The following is a 15,770-nucleotide window of genomic DNA, read 5'->3' as shown; positions in this document are numbered from 1 at the left end:
CTTTATCAGACTAAATGTTTGAGCTTCCCCATATCCTCCGCCCTTGGGCCTTCTCCCTGCTTTCCACATTCACTCTCTTGGAGATTGCATCCAGGTTCTCACTGTGTAGTTTACACAGGGGGAACTTCCGAACTTGCATCTCTAGCTCTGACTTCTCCCTGAGCTTCTAAACTTGAAAATCTAAGTGGCTATTTGACATCTTTGCTTGAATGCCTAGTTACCTCTATCATCACATGTCTAAAGCTGAACTCAATTCCCACCTTTGCCCATACCAGCTCTTCCTCTTCTCCTTCTCATTTCCAGTAAAGGGTAACTTCAGTAGCCTGGTGTCATGGCATATGCCCGGTTTCCCAGTGGCTCGAGAATCCGAAGGCAGGAGGATTGCAAGTTCAAAGCCAGCCTCAGCAACTTAGTGAGGCCCTAAGCAACTCAGCAAGACCCTCTCTCTAAATAAAATATAAAAAGGGCTGGGGATGTGGGGGATGTGGGTAAGTGCCCCTGGGTTCAATCCTTGGTATAAAAAAAAGGAGGTGGCGGGGTAACTCCATTTACCCAGTTGCCAAAATCAGAATCACATTAGATTCTTTCTGTTCCTCTCCATCCATGTCTATCACTCACCATGTCCTGTTGGTTTCTCTAAATCTCTCCTTGTACATAGAAACAGTGTTTGTCAGCTTTCTGTAATTGTAACAAAATATCTGAAATTAATAAACTTATAAAGATAAAAGGTTTATTTTGGTTTACAGTGTGGGAGGTTCAAGTTCATTATTAATTGGCTCCTTTTCTTTTTGGCATGTGGTGAGTCAGTAGTACATCATGGCAGGAGGCATAGAGCAGAGCAAAACCATGTACCTCACGACCTGGAAGCAAAACAGAAGAAGAGAAAGTGAGTAGAGTCCCACAATCCCTTTCAAGAGTTTGCCCCCAATAGTCTAAAGACCTTCTACCAGGCCCCACCTCTTAAAGTTTCCAACATGGCATCTGGGGACTAAGCCTTCAACATGTGGATCTTTGCAGGACACTTATCCAAATGAGAGCATCAGACACACAGAAAGATCACAAGTATATACAGAATGGTGTGTTTTCATAAACTAAACACCCTCATGTTGCCACTACTGAGATCACAGATAGACCATCACCAGCACCTCATGTTCCTGACAGTCACTGCTCCTCCTGTAGGCTCACCATCCTGTCTATGATTTTGAAATTTATAAAGAGTAAATCATGTACTACATAATTTTATTTTATTTTGGGGGAGTACCAGGTATTGAATTCAGGGGCACTCATCCACATCCTCACTTATTTTGTATTTTATTTAGAGACAGGGTCTCACTGAGTTGCTCAGCACCTTGCCATTGCTGAGGCTGACTTTGAACTTGGGATCCTCCTGCCTCTGCCTCCTGAGCCTCTGGGATTACAGGCGTGCACCACCTCACCTCCCTCATGTACTATATAAGTTTTTGAGACTGGCTTATTTGACTCATGATTATGATTTTCAGTGTCTCGAGTAAGTGTTGTAAACTTTTTCTCATTGTACAGTATTTGGTTGTGTGAGTACGCCAAAGTTTATCCATTTTACTGCTGATAGGTATTTGGGATGTCATTGTTTCTGGCTCCTAAGAATTGTGCTGCTATACACTTTCTCACACGTATCTGCTGATGCACATTCTTACACTTTTCTGTTGGCACATGCTTGGAAATAGAGTTGCGGAGTCTCGTGGCATAAAGCTAGATACTTTTCTGAAGTGGGGACACAAATTTATGCTTCCACATGCCTTATCTGACAATCCTGGTTATTGTACATCCCCCTCCATTTTTGTGGGTGTGCAATGGTACTTCCTTGTGCTTATAGTATTTTCCTAACAACTCATAAGTTTGAGCACATTTTAATATGATTTTTTTGGCCATTTGGGTATCGTCTTCTGAAAGTTCTTCTTCTAGTCTTTTGTTGATTTACATATCCTTTCCACCTCCATGGCCAGCCTCTCATACACTGTGATTCCAGCTTCTTTACGGAGTCTCTGTCGTCCCATCTTTCCATCATCAATCTCAGCACAGACACAGGGACTGCTAGGTTTAAGGGTATGTACACATACATTCAGGTTGGGGAGTAGTACCAAACTGCTTTCCAAAATGCCCCAACACCAATGTACATTCTTCAATTTACATGTATGAGAGAACCCCTTGTGTCCCTATCCTGACACTTGGTGTAGTCAGGCTTCTTGTTTGTTTGTTTTTAAGAGGCAGAGAGAGAATTTTTTAATATTTATTTTATTTTTTTTAGTTTTCGGTGGATACAACATCTTTATTTTATTTTTATGTGGTTCTGAGGATCAAACCCAGCGCCCTGCGCATGCCAGGCAAGTGAGTTACCGCTTGAGCCACATCTCCAGCCCAGGTTTCTTGTTTTTAGCTGGATATAAACTGGTTTTGTTGTTGTTGTTGTTTTTGTACTAGGGATTGAACCCAGGGTGATTAACCACTGAGCCATATCCCACCCCATTTTATATTTTATTTAGAGACAGGCTTTTGCTAAGTTGCTTAGAGACTTGCTAAATTGCTGAGGCTGGCTTTGAACTCATGATCCTCCTGCCTCAGCCTCCCAAGCCACTGGGATTATAGGTTTGTGCCACCGCATGTGGCATGAAATGGTATCTTGCTTTGCATTTCCTGATCACTCATGTTGAACATCTCTTCCTTTATAGGTATTTTATTTTTTTGTGAAAAGTTTGGTCCTAACTTTTGCCTATTTCTTTTCAGTGTTTTTTTTTTTGTGTGTGTGTGTGCTTTTTGTACAAACTTGAAGAAATTTTTATGCAGTTATGGCACCATATCTCAGATTTAACTTCTCTTTTAAGGTGTTATTTGATGAACATAATTAGTCTTTTATTAGACAGACATTGTTTGGTCTGATTCAGGAAACTTTTTCTTACATACCATTAAGAATTTTCAAGTTTTGCTTTGATATAAGTTTTAATTCCTCTGGATTTTTACATAGTATGAGTTAGGTACCAATTTTATCTTTTAACCTAAGGATAACCATTTTTTCAATTTCCACTTGCTGAACGTGTCCTCTTTCCCCCATGATACTGTATGCCACCTCTGTCATGGAACAGAGTTCCACACAGGCCTGGCCTGTGCCTGGGCTTTTATTCTCTCCCATTAGTCAGTTTGTCTGTTGGTGTCTTACTGTCTTAATTATTTAATTCTAATATCTGGGGGTGGGGCCACTTTCCTTGCTTTCTATCTTGGACGTGTCCAGGCTAACATTGATCCTTTACTCTCTATACATATTTTAGAATCATCTTAACAAATTTCAAGAGAATCTCTCTTGGAATGTTGGACTTTGATTGAACCCGTAGCTCATTTGAGGAAACATATATGAAAAAAATGAGAATGTACTAAATGTATAAATTAAATAAGGAGGAATTAACTTTTGTGTGTTGACCTTGTATTTGGAAGCTTGCTTTTTGAAATGTATTAGTTTCAGAAGACTTTGTGGCCTCTTTGGAGTTTTCTAAATAGATAGCCAAGTCACCTGTGAGCAAAGAAAATTTTATTTCTGCCTTCCCAGTCTGTATGCCTCTTATTTATTTTTCTTGTTTTATCACATTAGCTGATAAGAGAGGACATCCTTGCCAGGCTCCCAATTTTAAGGGAAAGTATCCAGTGTCTCACCATTGAGTATGCTGCTAACTACAGGTTACTTGTGGATGTTATGTACCACACTGAGGAAGTTCCCTTATGTTCCTAGTTGTTTGAGAGTTTTGATCATGTGTGGGTATTGGACTTGGTCGAATGCTTTTCAGCAGCAGTTGATATGATTTTTTGTCTTCATTAGCCTTTCAATGTGGCAGATTGATTTTTGAGTACAGAATTAAGGTTCCGTCTGCATCCTTCTTACTCCAGAGCTTTCTTTCCCCATGGTCACACTCTCCATTCCATGATTACAACTGGTTTGCTTTCTAGAATATTCAGTGAAACCCTTAAGCTCAGGAACATGGTGGCTCAAAATGAGAGAATCTAGTGCAGAGAGCTTTGATGAAAGATCCAGAAAAGGCAGAAAGTGAGTAGAGGGGAATGTGGAAATGGGAGGAAGAGGAGGAAAGAGCAGAAGAGCGCTCCAGCACCAGAGCCGGTAGATGCTCCCTCTAGTGGTCATTCTGAAAAACTGCAGGTAAGATAGACGGTTCCTAGGGTGGGGCTGGAAAGGCTCACTCGGGAGGTGGCAAAGGGGAGAGCTGCTGGGTGGGATTGGAGAAGGGCTGTCTGTCCCTCTCCAGACCTTGTCAGGATGGAGGCTAGTGAGATCCTTAGGACTGTATGGTATCATGTATGCTTTGGAGTATGGCTCTATGAGGAGGAGGAGGAATTATTCTCCAGAAGAGAAAACAAACTTGGAGATGTTAAACTAATTGCTCCAGCTCACCACAATAATAACTCCTTTCTTTGCTTGGTTTTTATTTGCATTTGTTTTTTGCTTGTTTTTATGAGATTGTTTTGAACCCACCTAGATCCTAGCCTTCTTCTCTCGGCTCCCATTCTCTCCTAGGTGACCTTGCTCATGACATGGTTTTAAAACTCCTCTGTGTATGATGACTTCCAAGTTCAGGGCTCCAGACTGCCAATGTGGTGGCCTCACTTGGACATCTGGAAGGTGTCTCCAACTCCACGTGCCCAGCGTGAACTCCTGGCTCTCTTTCCACCCCATCCCTGGAGCATGTTCCTTCACCTCTCAATCCAGGAGCAGGACTGACCCTTTCTACTCCTTACAGGCCCTTCTCCAAAAATGTGGCTGTCGTTGTGTGTGTGCGTTTTAACTGTGTACTTCCCTGTTTAACATGGTGACTGCACGAGGACTTCCAAGCTCCTCACCATGGCCCACAAGTGCCTCCTTGCTCTGGTGTCTCCAGCAGCTCTTCCAGCCAAGCTCTTCCTCTTGCCCACCCAGGTTCACTGGGCTTTGGCCTTCCTGCTTTTCTCTCATCCTTCCAGCTCCTCAAGTGTTCCACCTCCCTTGCCAGCACAGGGCCTTTGCTTGCGCTGTTCCTTGCTGAGGGCCATTACCAAGTAGGAATGACGCATCGAAATTTCCTTGCCAAGCGTACCCCATGCTGCTTAGAGGACATTTGATGGGACATTGCATGCATGCTTTAATAAGGTGACCTTGCTCAAGGACCAAGGCGGATCCGGGTTTAGAGCTGATCAGGTTTGAGGAAGTAAACTCCTTGAGTTTAAGGCGTTGCCAGTTTAAGATAATGGGTTTTAGGGAAGTTGGAGGTTGAAGATTATTGCTGGGATTAGGGTGTTCCTGCTGCTTGTTCCGGTTGAGTTCTCGTGAGATAAAAATGGGATTTGGAGATAGCCTCGTGGAGTAGGTGAATTGTGCGGGCAGATGGCAGAACGCGATTGCCCCTGGACCTATGTGGAGGCGGTGTGAGAGCGGGAATAAAGAATTGCTGTTTGAACCTACAAAGCTGTGTGGTGGCTCGTGATTCTGGTGCCAAGCCGAGACCTTGGCAGTTCCCTAGGCCTGGGGTTTTCTTTCCCAGCTTTTGGGCTGCTGACTCCTCCTCCTTCAAGTCTTGGTTTAGGTGGTGCCTTCTCTGAGCAGCCCGTTGCTCTCTCTCCCTGCACCCTGGATATCTCTGCCACAGTCCAAATCTCTTGAAATCATTGCATCTGTAACTGTATCTACATCTGTTTTAGTGAATGGTAAACTCTTCTGAGGCAGCAAACCCAATGACATAACTCATCCACCTCGTCCCTGGGAGATGTGTTTGCTGAGTAAAGGAATGTGGAACTGAGGCTTTCTCTTCCTACTGTAGTCTTTCTGAGAGCTGATGGAAGTGCCTGCTCTTCTGATGTTTCCTACTACACCCCGTGTAGTGGCCTGGTCTATGCAGCAGTGTCTAAACTGTGTTCTGTGGAATATTTTGATCTCAGAAGGGCTCCGTGGTGAATTAAGTTTAGAGGGTCACAGGACACAGCATAGTCAAGGCTCAGAGAAATCCTACTGTAAAGAGCCCATTTAGCTCTGAACCCAGTTGTTCCCGACCTTGTTTGCCTAATTGTTGGGATACAATTTGGATGGGCTCAGGGTTAGGGGCCAGAATCTGCCCAGAAATTGCTGCAGAGGCAGCCTGGACTAAGCACTGGAGCCTGGGTGTTGGGCCAGACAGGGTCCCAGGGCTGAGTGTGGTCCTCTGTGACCTGGTGGTGATGAATAGCTGGGTGCCTATAGTCGGCTGAATAAAGCACCCCAACAATATCCACATTTTTTTTTTTTTGTACTAGGGATTGAACTCAAGAGCACTTGACCACTGGGCCACATCCTCAGCCCTATTTTAATTTTATTTAGAGATGGGGGTCTGACTGGGTTGCTTAGGGCCTCATTAAGTTGCTTAGGGCCTCATTAAGTTGCTTGAGCTGTTCCTTGCTGAGGCTGGCTTTGAACTCTTAATCCTCTTGCCCCAGCCTTGCAAACTTCTCGGATTACAGGCATGTGCCAACTGTGCCCAGCTTGATTTCTACATTTTAATCCCAGAAACTGTGAGCAATATTTTCTACCCGAAAAGAGATTTTTTGGGGTGTAGCTAAATTAAGGTGTTTGAAATTGTCTTGGATTATCCTATCTTACCTGGATGTGCCTGATGTAATCTGTGGTCCTTGTAAAAGGCACAGGGAAGTGAGAATCACAGGAGAAGGCTGTGTGACCATGGAGCAGGGACTCTAGTTCTTACTTGGAATGTGGTAGGTGGGGCATGCCAAGAAGCTAGAAGATTCTCAGGGCCTCCAGAGGGATACAGCCTGGCCACTCCTCGACTTCAACTCAGCAATGCTAATTTCCAGACTTCTGGAACCACAAGAGAATGAACCTGCATTGTTTGAAGCCACTCCACTGTGGCCATTGTTACAGCAGCCATGGGAAGTAAATCCACATGGCCTCACTGTGGCTCGCTTCTAAAGTTTTTCTTTTTTCTCTCCCTAACATCCCTGACAACATTCTTAGCCAACAATCTGTGCTCCTCCAGCTGGTCTGCTCCACTTTCTGTGCAGAGCCTGGTCCACCCTCAAGGACCAAGTCAAATACCACTTCCTTCAGGAGATCTGCTGTGACCCCACCAGGCTGAAGCAAGGATCCACAGGACTCAAGTGGGAATCTTCCCACTCCATGCCCCTGCCTCATCCCCTACCCTGTGATGGCAAAACCAGACCTGATTGTAAAATGAAATTATGAAAACGTTATGGTAAGAAACCAATGCCTGGAGAAAGGGCCAGTTCCCTCCCCTCCATTAGCCTTTCTCCAGGAACCCTAGTTAACCATGGGTCCTACCCTGTCTCTAGGAGGCTGACTATTCCCTTTTGAAATGTAAACACCCCTGTGCCAGGATTTAAGGCTAGAGATTTAACAGAAGCCTCTGAACAGAGCTGTTTCTTCTTATCTGCATGCTTTACGTTAGAAACCCTGCACAGGCCTTCAGCCTTGTAGATTAGAATTTTTTTTTTTTTTAAAGAAGAAAAAAGCCCCAATGATAAGACAGGTCTAAGATGATGCCAAATAACCTATAAATGTTGTGAAAAGCTGTGGATTAGGTCTCAGAATTTGGAGCTTGTTCTCCGCTGGGCCTGCCAGTATAAAATAAAATTTGGAGTTCGCCCCCATCCAAGTACAGCTCGTGGCCTCTATACAGGTCTGTTTCCCACCACAACCCCACTGTGAACACCCAGAGAGGTTCTGTGAGTGGGATAAATGAACAGTGCATGAGCTGAAAGCCTAAGTGGAAAGGTCTGTCCCCTCCATGCTCTGTGCCCTCACCTTGGGAAACCAACACGGCACTCTGCATCCTGGACAGTTTCCTTTGGACATGCCACAATTCCCAACGTGACATCAACAATGCCTAAACACTTGAGGCTCCCATACTCTGGAGTAGGGTCAAGTGCAATGGTCAAGAGAAGTAGTTTTTGTTAGTCCATTTGCTTCCTATAGGCCCCACATTCAGTTCTCTAGAAGGTTCTATCATCTTTCAAATCCATGGTCGCATTGGTGGTATAGTGGTGAGCAGAGCTGCCTTCCATGTCTTCCCTCCCTGGACTGCAGGCTGGACCACTCTCACCTCTTCACTGGGCCCCGCCACAGCTTTCTCCCTGTTCTTTCTGCCCTTGTCCCCCACCCCAGCCAACTCCCCTCCACTTGGCCATAGGCAGAGGAAGTTTCTAGAACCTACGCCTGACAGTGTTGCTCCCTTGCTCTGGCACAGCAGGAGACAGACAGGGGTTTTGGTCCCCTCCGTCAGCCAGTGGGGCTGCCTTGCCCTTTGCCCACATCAGGGTTTCCGAGAGGCCCAGCGTGACTCTGCCTGCCGAACTATGATACCCAGTTCTCCCAGGAAACAGCTGCAGCCTCTTTCCTCCCCAGCCACAGCTGCGACCTGAAGGGACCTTGCACGGAAAGGCTGGCAGAGTCCTTCTGAGCCTGCCGAGGCCCAAAGTCCATTCTCATCCTGACAAGCATAATAAACTGCTTTTACATTAAATACCATTTACTGCAGTACAATTTTTAAAAGGATTTTTATCATCTTGAGTTTTGGGAAGAGTCGATTATTCATCTTGTTTGGTAACTTGAGCCTGTATTTATAGCTAAGTAAGAGTTGATCTGTGCTGCCCTTGACTAGTTGGCACAATACCATGTGTGTAGACATTTAATTAAACGTATTAATTTTGATGTTACTGTTTTTCTGCATGTACTTTGGAGCCAATATATTTCTCTTCTCAGGGCTTAAATATTTGTGTAAGCTCTTGCAAAGCTCATGAGCCCTAAGCCATGAGAATATTAGTCCCTGGGTATCTGCAAAGAGGCCTGGCCCCCAAAGAGCTTAGGGCTATCACCGCAGAGCTGGGTGGTTGGCACCTCACATCCATAGGCATTAGGGCCACATCTGCTGTGCCTGAGCGGTCCTGGGGAGGAAAGGGGGGTTAAAGAGGAAATCCCCACTCCAGAGGCTCTAGGAAATTCTAAGCATCCCTCCCCACCTGGTACCTTCCTGTTGTCTTCTCTTGCCCACCCTGGCCCCACCTGTGATGCTGGCTCTGATCCAGCTCTCTAGAAGTTTGGTTCCTCCAAGAACCTACTGCCCTAAGCTGAGTAGAGCAAGGTCAGAGCCACTGGCTCTGGCATAAGTCAGTCTCATTTTTAGTGTCCTTCTGTCCCAGAATCCCTGCCTCACAGGGCCATAGAGTGGGATGAGTAGAGGCTTTGGAATCAGAAAGACCTGGATCAGAAAGGCTGGCTCAAAAGGGAAGGAAGCTGGGAAATGAAATAGTTCCATGATTTGGGGCAAGTCATTTCCCTGTCTGATTCCCAGTTTCCTCACCTGCAGGATGGGGTAAATAATACCCACTCAGGGGTTGCTCTGAGGATCCGGTCCGATAGGGATCCACCAGCGCGATGCTCTGCAGTCGGTGTAGGTGCTTGAAGAGTGGTTTCTTTTCCTCCAGCTGTTCCTGGTTCTTGAACTCCTCAGTCACTGTCCCAGCTTCCTTCCCTTTTTCAGTGGTCCTTGCCACCAAGGCATCCTGGAGGTGCTGTGCTAAAAGGCTGGGAAGTCTGTCTGCTTGTAACCAATGCCTGCTGAGCTCAGCGCTAGGCAACTCGCACAGGTGATATGAAGGTGATATTCTCATTCTTGGCCAGCCTGATAGAGTGTGTAATGTTTCCCCACATCCTCTGCTCCCCTTCCCTATCCCCAGCCTCTCCATGCCCTGTCCCCACAGACATGCAGAAGGCCAAATGTGGATCCTCTTGGCCAGGTTTCAAGCCACAGTTCCCCGTATTCATCAAAAGCAAATGGACTAACAAAAACTACTTCCCTTGACCATTGCACTTGACCCTACTGTTTAAGCCCAGTAAGAAGGCATATCTTTTAAAATAGAAAAACATAATTACTTAATTTGAACACTCATCGTGAAAGATTCTGAGTCAGCAAACCATTAAGTGGATTGCAGTTAATGTATTTTCCTTGCAGAGAGTGGATGGCTGGCATCCAGCTTCTGTCCAAACTGTAATCACCTGCAAAAGATGGCAGCACCAATCTGGCTGACCTTTCTCTCCACCAAAATTTCATGTGCTTTTCTCAAAACCATGGACAACGCCTTGCTGCTTAACAAGCAGGGTCTCTAACGTGCCTTCTAGTCACCAACCTATATTCATTATTATTACCACTATCACCATCAGCACCAGCAGCACCATTACTGTTATCATCACACCATCCAATCACCTGCTAGGCATCAGGCAGTTACCCCATAACATCACTACCAGGTTACTACTATTATCTCTATTTTACAAATAGGAAAACTGAGACTCCAGAAGATAGATAAATCATTTCTCTAATTGCCCTGCTGGTAAGAAATGGGGCTGGATCTTATTGACTCCAAAGTCCAGATTTTTTTCTACCATGATATATTTTATTTCCTGTTTTTCCTGTTTTCTCTTTGACTCCCCCTCTTTCTTTACTTGTTAGCTGCTCCTCTACAGTGCTGCCACATTCCTGGCATGCCCTCAAGATCAAATATTCTGTTTTTATCCACATGCTTTCAACTCCAAGCTATATAAGGTACTTGAGACTCCCTTGTACTAGAACTTACTTGCTGGGGGGCTTAGCCCTTCAACATCCACTGAGGAGCTTGAGGACGTGGAGAAAACTCCACTGGAGTTGTTTTCAGAGAACAGTGTCTGCTTTATTTTACAGCAAAAATAGGTTTTATAGTGAGTATGTGCCAATTTACACAGAACAGTCCTGATAGGCCAGGGGTGATACATACATATCATCTTAGGGAAGTCCAGACACTAACAGTCCAGACACTAACAGTCCTGAAACTGCCGCGTAGCCTGACCCCACACCAACAGTGGAATAACTTCTTGTCAAAGGAGTAAGGAAATGTCCCTTGCCAGTGTTCTGACAACACTTTGTCCCAAAACATGGCATTCTATGTTAGGACTTCCCTGCTGTGCGATGAGCAAGATAAGTATTCCTCCATGAGGGTGCAAGGTTAAGCCTTGCAGCACTTAACTAGAATCTGTTACAAATTTAGACCTACTAGTCTCCTAGTCCCTTAAGACTTACGCTGGTTGAAAGCAGAGATGGTCTATTCACAGTGTATCTAGGGACCAGGGCGTGGCTCATGATGTACTCAAAAGTTTGTGGGATGAATCTGTCAATGAGTGGATGAATTATGAATAGATGGATAAAGAGACCAATGGATGGACAGAAGAAGAGTTGGTGAATAAGTGTATTAATCAAAGATTAAGGATAACTCTTAAATCTGCATTCCCAACCCTCTCCATTTCCCTCCATCCCCAAATGCATGTCAAAATATCCACGTGGCTCCTTTGCTGTCACCTAAAACCAAACCTGTAGAAACCTGAACTCTCTCCTCACTGATTCCTTCTGATCTTTTTTGGACAACGGTATAGCCATTCCTCCTGGCTGATCCTCTGATTCATTCAGTCAGTACTTTGATGGGGGGAGAGGTCATGTGCTATGTGCCAAACACAGTTCCAGAGAATAGAAACAGAGAGTAAAAGAGGCAAGATCCTAGGGAACTTGAAGAATTTCTCAGGCAATAGTGGGGTAGAAGGTGAAGAATCAAGCAAAAAGCAAGTAAAAAAAATGAGTAAAGTAATTCTAGAGCAGAATGAGCGACATGTTAGGGAAACAGATTGATGAAAGAGAACTAAGAGACCTCACACTAGAAAGATGCTTAGAAAGGCTTCTTTGAAGATGTGACATTAAGCAAGACCTGGAAGACGAGGATAAGCTAGCCATATGAAGAGCTGAAAGAAGAACATTCTAGGCAGAGGAACCAGCAAGTGCAAAGGCCCTGCGCTGGAAAGAACCTAAAGTGCTTCAGTAATAGGAAGGCAGCAGTGGGACTGGAGAGCAGGGAACACTGGGAGGTTAAACCAGAGGAGAGCGCTCAGCCTGAGCAAGGTCCCACAGGATCTGGAAGATCATGGTAAGGAGTCTAGATTTTATTCTAGAAGCAGCAGCAAGGCACTGAAGAGTTCTACACAGGGGAATGACATGATCCCCATGGTAGGTGGGCAAGGAGCTCCAGGCTCAGGGGATCCATGAAAAGTCACTAGAAAAGGGATAAATCTAATTCCATGTGTGTGGCCGCAGAGCACAGAAAGGATGTCATCCAAATGATTTTTTTGGGGGGAAGACACCATAACACCGTAGTTTACCTTGACAAAAAAGTGCAGCAAAAAGAAAAGGAAAAATCAAGCTCATTTATGCATATTAACAAAAATCTTCAAAGTTTAGTGAAAGGAATTCTGAAGCACATTAAAAAAACACACACCACAACCAAATGGGCTTTCTGCCAAAAAGGCATGAATGTCTTAATATGAATAACTGATTTGGTAATTAAATGTGTTGACAAATCAAAGTGGAAAAGATATGATCATCACTAAAGTGGCTGATAAAGCATTTTGTACATTCGTCATCTGTCCTTGATTTTTACAATACTTCCTTAGTCAAATAAAAGAAGATGGATACTTCTAAATATTTTATGCCAAAAGTCAACAACATGCCTAATGGTGAGTTACTGGAAACTTTCTTATTAAAGTCAGGGACAATAATTCTGGGGGCATGCCCTTGAGGGGATATTGGAACCTTCCTCTTCCTCTCTCTTTGCCTCCCTGTTGCCATTGGTGAACAGACCCCCTCTGTCACATGCCCCTGCCATGTTGTGTTACTTCCCCACAACCCCAAAGGCAAGGGTCCCAAGTAACCATGGACTGAAACCTCTGAAACTGTTAGGTAGGAGGTTAGGGATGCCAAGATGGTGGAGCAGGGCACAAGAAAAATGCCACTGGAGCATAAAACAGGGGATGAGTTATCATATTCCCGTTTACATAAGTCCCATTAACAAGACAACTCCCACCACCATGAAAACTCCTGCCATGATTTGTTATTCTAAATACCAGTGGGGGTAAATTAGGTGGTATTCAAATCAGGTATCATAGGGTAACCAATGGGAAGGTCTTCAGGCTGTAAAGGGAGGAGAATGCTTCACCACCAAGCAGATAAGACAAGAATTCCCAGACACTGGAGCCTCTCTCTCTTGCTTTGCCCACTCTTCTCTACCTTATGAAGTGCTACTTTTACCTCCACCTTCAATAAATTTGTGTTTTGTCTGTTTCTTCTATGTGTCTTGTTCAATTCTTCACTAAGGACCAAGAACCTGGACCCTAACTGGACACCGCAACAAAACCATAAGACAAAATAACCTTTTTCTCTTTGTAAGTTGATTATCTCAGGTATTTTTTCACAGTGACAGAAAACTATCTAATACAATCAAATATCACTGCACATCTATTAGAATGGCTAAAATAAAAAGCACGGACACTACCAAATGCTGTCAAGGATGTAGAGAAATAGGATCCACTGATAGAAAGAAAATAAATTAATATAGCCACTCTGAAAATCAGGTTGGCAGTTTCTTAAAAAGTTAAACACACTTATTATACAATCCAGCAATTGTGCTCCTAAATGTTTATCCTAGAGAAATAAACACATGTTCACATAAAACTTGTACATGAATGTTCACAGAAAGATGATGTCTTAATATCCTAAAACTAGAAACAACACTAAAGTTCTTCCATGAGTGAAAGGTTAAACAAAATATAGCCCCTCCACAGAATGAAGTACTACTTGGCACACCCCAAAATAACTTTTCTTTTCTATTTTTTTTTTTTTTTGTATATCAGGGATCGAACCCAGGGGTGCTTAGCCATTAAGCCACATCCTCAGCCCCTTTTTATATTTTATTTAGAGACAGGATCTCACTAAGTTTCTTAGGGTTTTGCTAAATTGCTCAGACTGGCTTTGAACTTAATCCTCTTGCCTCAGCCTCCCTTCTGAGTTGCTGTGATATAGGCGTGCACCACCTTGCCTTGCAAGAATAAACTGTTGATGCCTGTGACAACATGGATGGATATAAAGAAACCATAATGAATAAAAAGTCAGATCTTAAAAGGTTGTATGTTGGGGCTGGGATCTGGGTTTAACTCAGTGGTAAATCATGTATTTACCAAGCATGAGTCCCTGGGTTTAGTTTTCAGTGTGCGTGCTCATGCACGCAGGTACACACACACACACACACACACACACACACACACACACACAGTCATACACTCTATAATTCCATCTAGAAAACATTCTCAAATGTCAAGATATCAGAGATAGAGAACAGATCAGTGGTTGATGGGGGCACCAGAGTCATGGTACGAGTGTGTGGGGGGGCTGACTATGTGGGGTAACACAAGGGAGCTCCTTTGTGGTAACAGAATAGTTCTGTATCTTCATTGTGGTGCTGGTTACATGAATCTATAGATGGGATGAATGTCACAGGATGGCACACAAACAAGAGCATGAAAACACTGGGGGACATGCAAGTAAGGTCTGTGGTCTAGTTAATTGTGAAGTGCCAATGTCATTTCCTCATTTAGATAACATGCTATAATTAAGACGTTAGCCTTAGGAAAGCCCAGACAATGGGACTTGGGACCTTCTTGTGCTATTTTTTTTCAGTTTGCAAGTCTAAAATTATTTAAAAATAAAAAATTTAAAAGATACTCCATTTGTAACTACAACGATAACCACTATAAGAAAACTAAAGAACCAAATAAGCAGAGAAATTTGCCAGCTTCATGAGTGGAAATTCTCAAAAAAAATCACAAAATGGAAGTTCTTAAATATTCAATGAATTCAATACCATTCCATAAAGCATTCCGCAAAACTTTTTTCCTGGAAAGGTTTCGAAGAATATGACAAGCTACTCTAAAATTAATATGGAAGAATTGAGGGCAAGACTTTCCACTGCAATATAAGCACCCAGGGAACAGAGATATTTGTCTATTTTGTTCAGTTTTTTATCAGAGTATGGAACAGTGCCTGGGACCTCATACATACTCAAAAAATATTTGTGAAAAAAAAGGCACTGTTTTTTTTTTTAAAAAAAATAGTAAATAGCAGAAAGATTAGTAGCAGACAGGGAAGGAAATAGGGGGAAGAAGAGAGGAGAGAAAGGGGAAGTATGGGGACTGAATTAGAGCAAATAATATTCCATGCTTTTATAATTATGTTAAAAACAGACCCTAATGTTATGTATCACTACAAAGAATTAATTAAAAATACTTGTGGAAAAAAATGAATGACAACTTAAAAGAAAAGATGTAGGAGGAGGAGAGATTCACCCTATCCAATATTGTCAACTATAACAATTTTTATCATTTAGTCACAGTAATAAATTAATAGACCAATAAAGCAAAATATGGAGCTTAGAAACAGATCCAGGTACATGAGAAAACTTGTAACATGCTAGAGGAAGCACTGAAGGTGAGGAAAGGATGTATTATTCAAATCCCATGCTCAAAGAAACATGGCAGAAACTAGATCCACAGCTGTTTCAGGATTCACAAGCCACATGAAGATTACCTAACCACAAATGAATTTATCTTCTGTCATAAATAGAATTCCAAAAGGGAGCAAAAGAAGAAAAGCACAAAGATTGAAAACATCACGAAAATCCAGAAGGCTAGTTCAGCATCTCCACAACGTCATTAATGTTCCTGTTTCTCTCTGTCTGTCCTTCCTCAATCCTTAGGCTGCAGTTTGTCTTTGCAAGCTTGTCGCCTCATGGTGGCCAAAGAGGGATTCAGTCTAGCCTGTGTCCATTTTTTTTTTTCCAGAAATGTAGATGGA

This window comes from Ictidomys tridecemlineatus, chromosome 4 (assembly GCF_052094955.1).
Source record: "Ictidomys tridecemlineatus isolate mIctTri1 chromosome 4, mIctTri1.hap1, whole genome shotgun sequence".
In the NCBI taxonomy this organism is placed as follows: Eukaryota; Metazoa; Chordata; class Mammalia; order Rodentia; family Sciuridae; genus Ictidomys; species Ictidomys tridecemlineatus.
The sequence above is the reverse complement of the archived record's forward strand: the minus strand, read 5'-3'. Positions refer to the sequence as shown.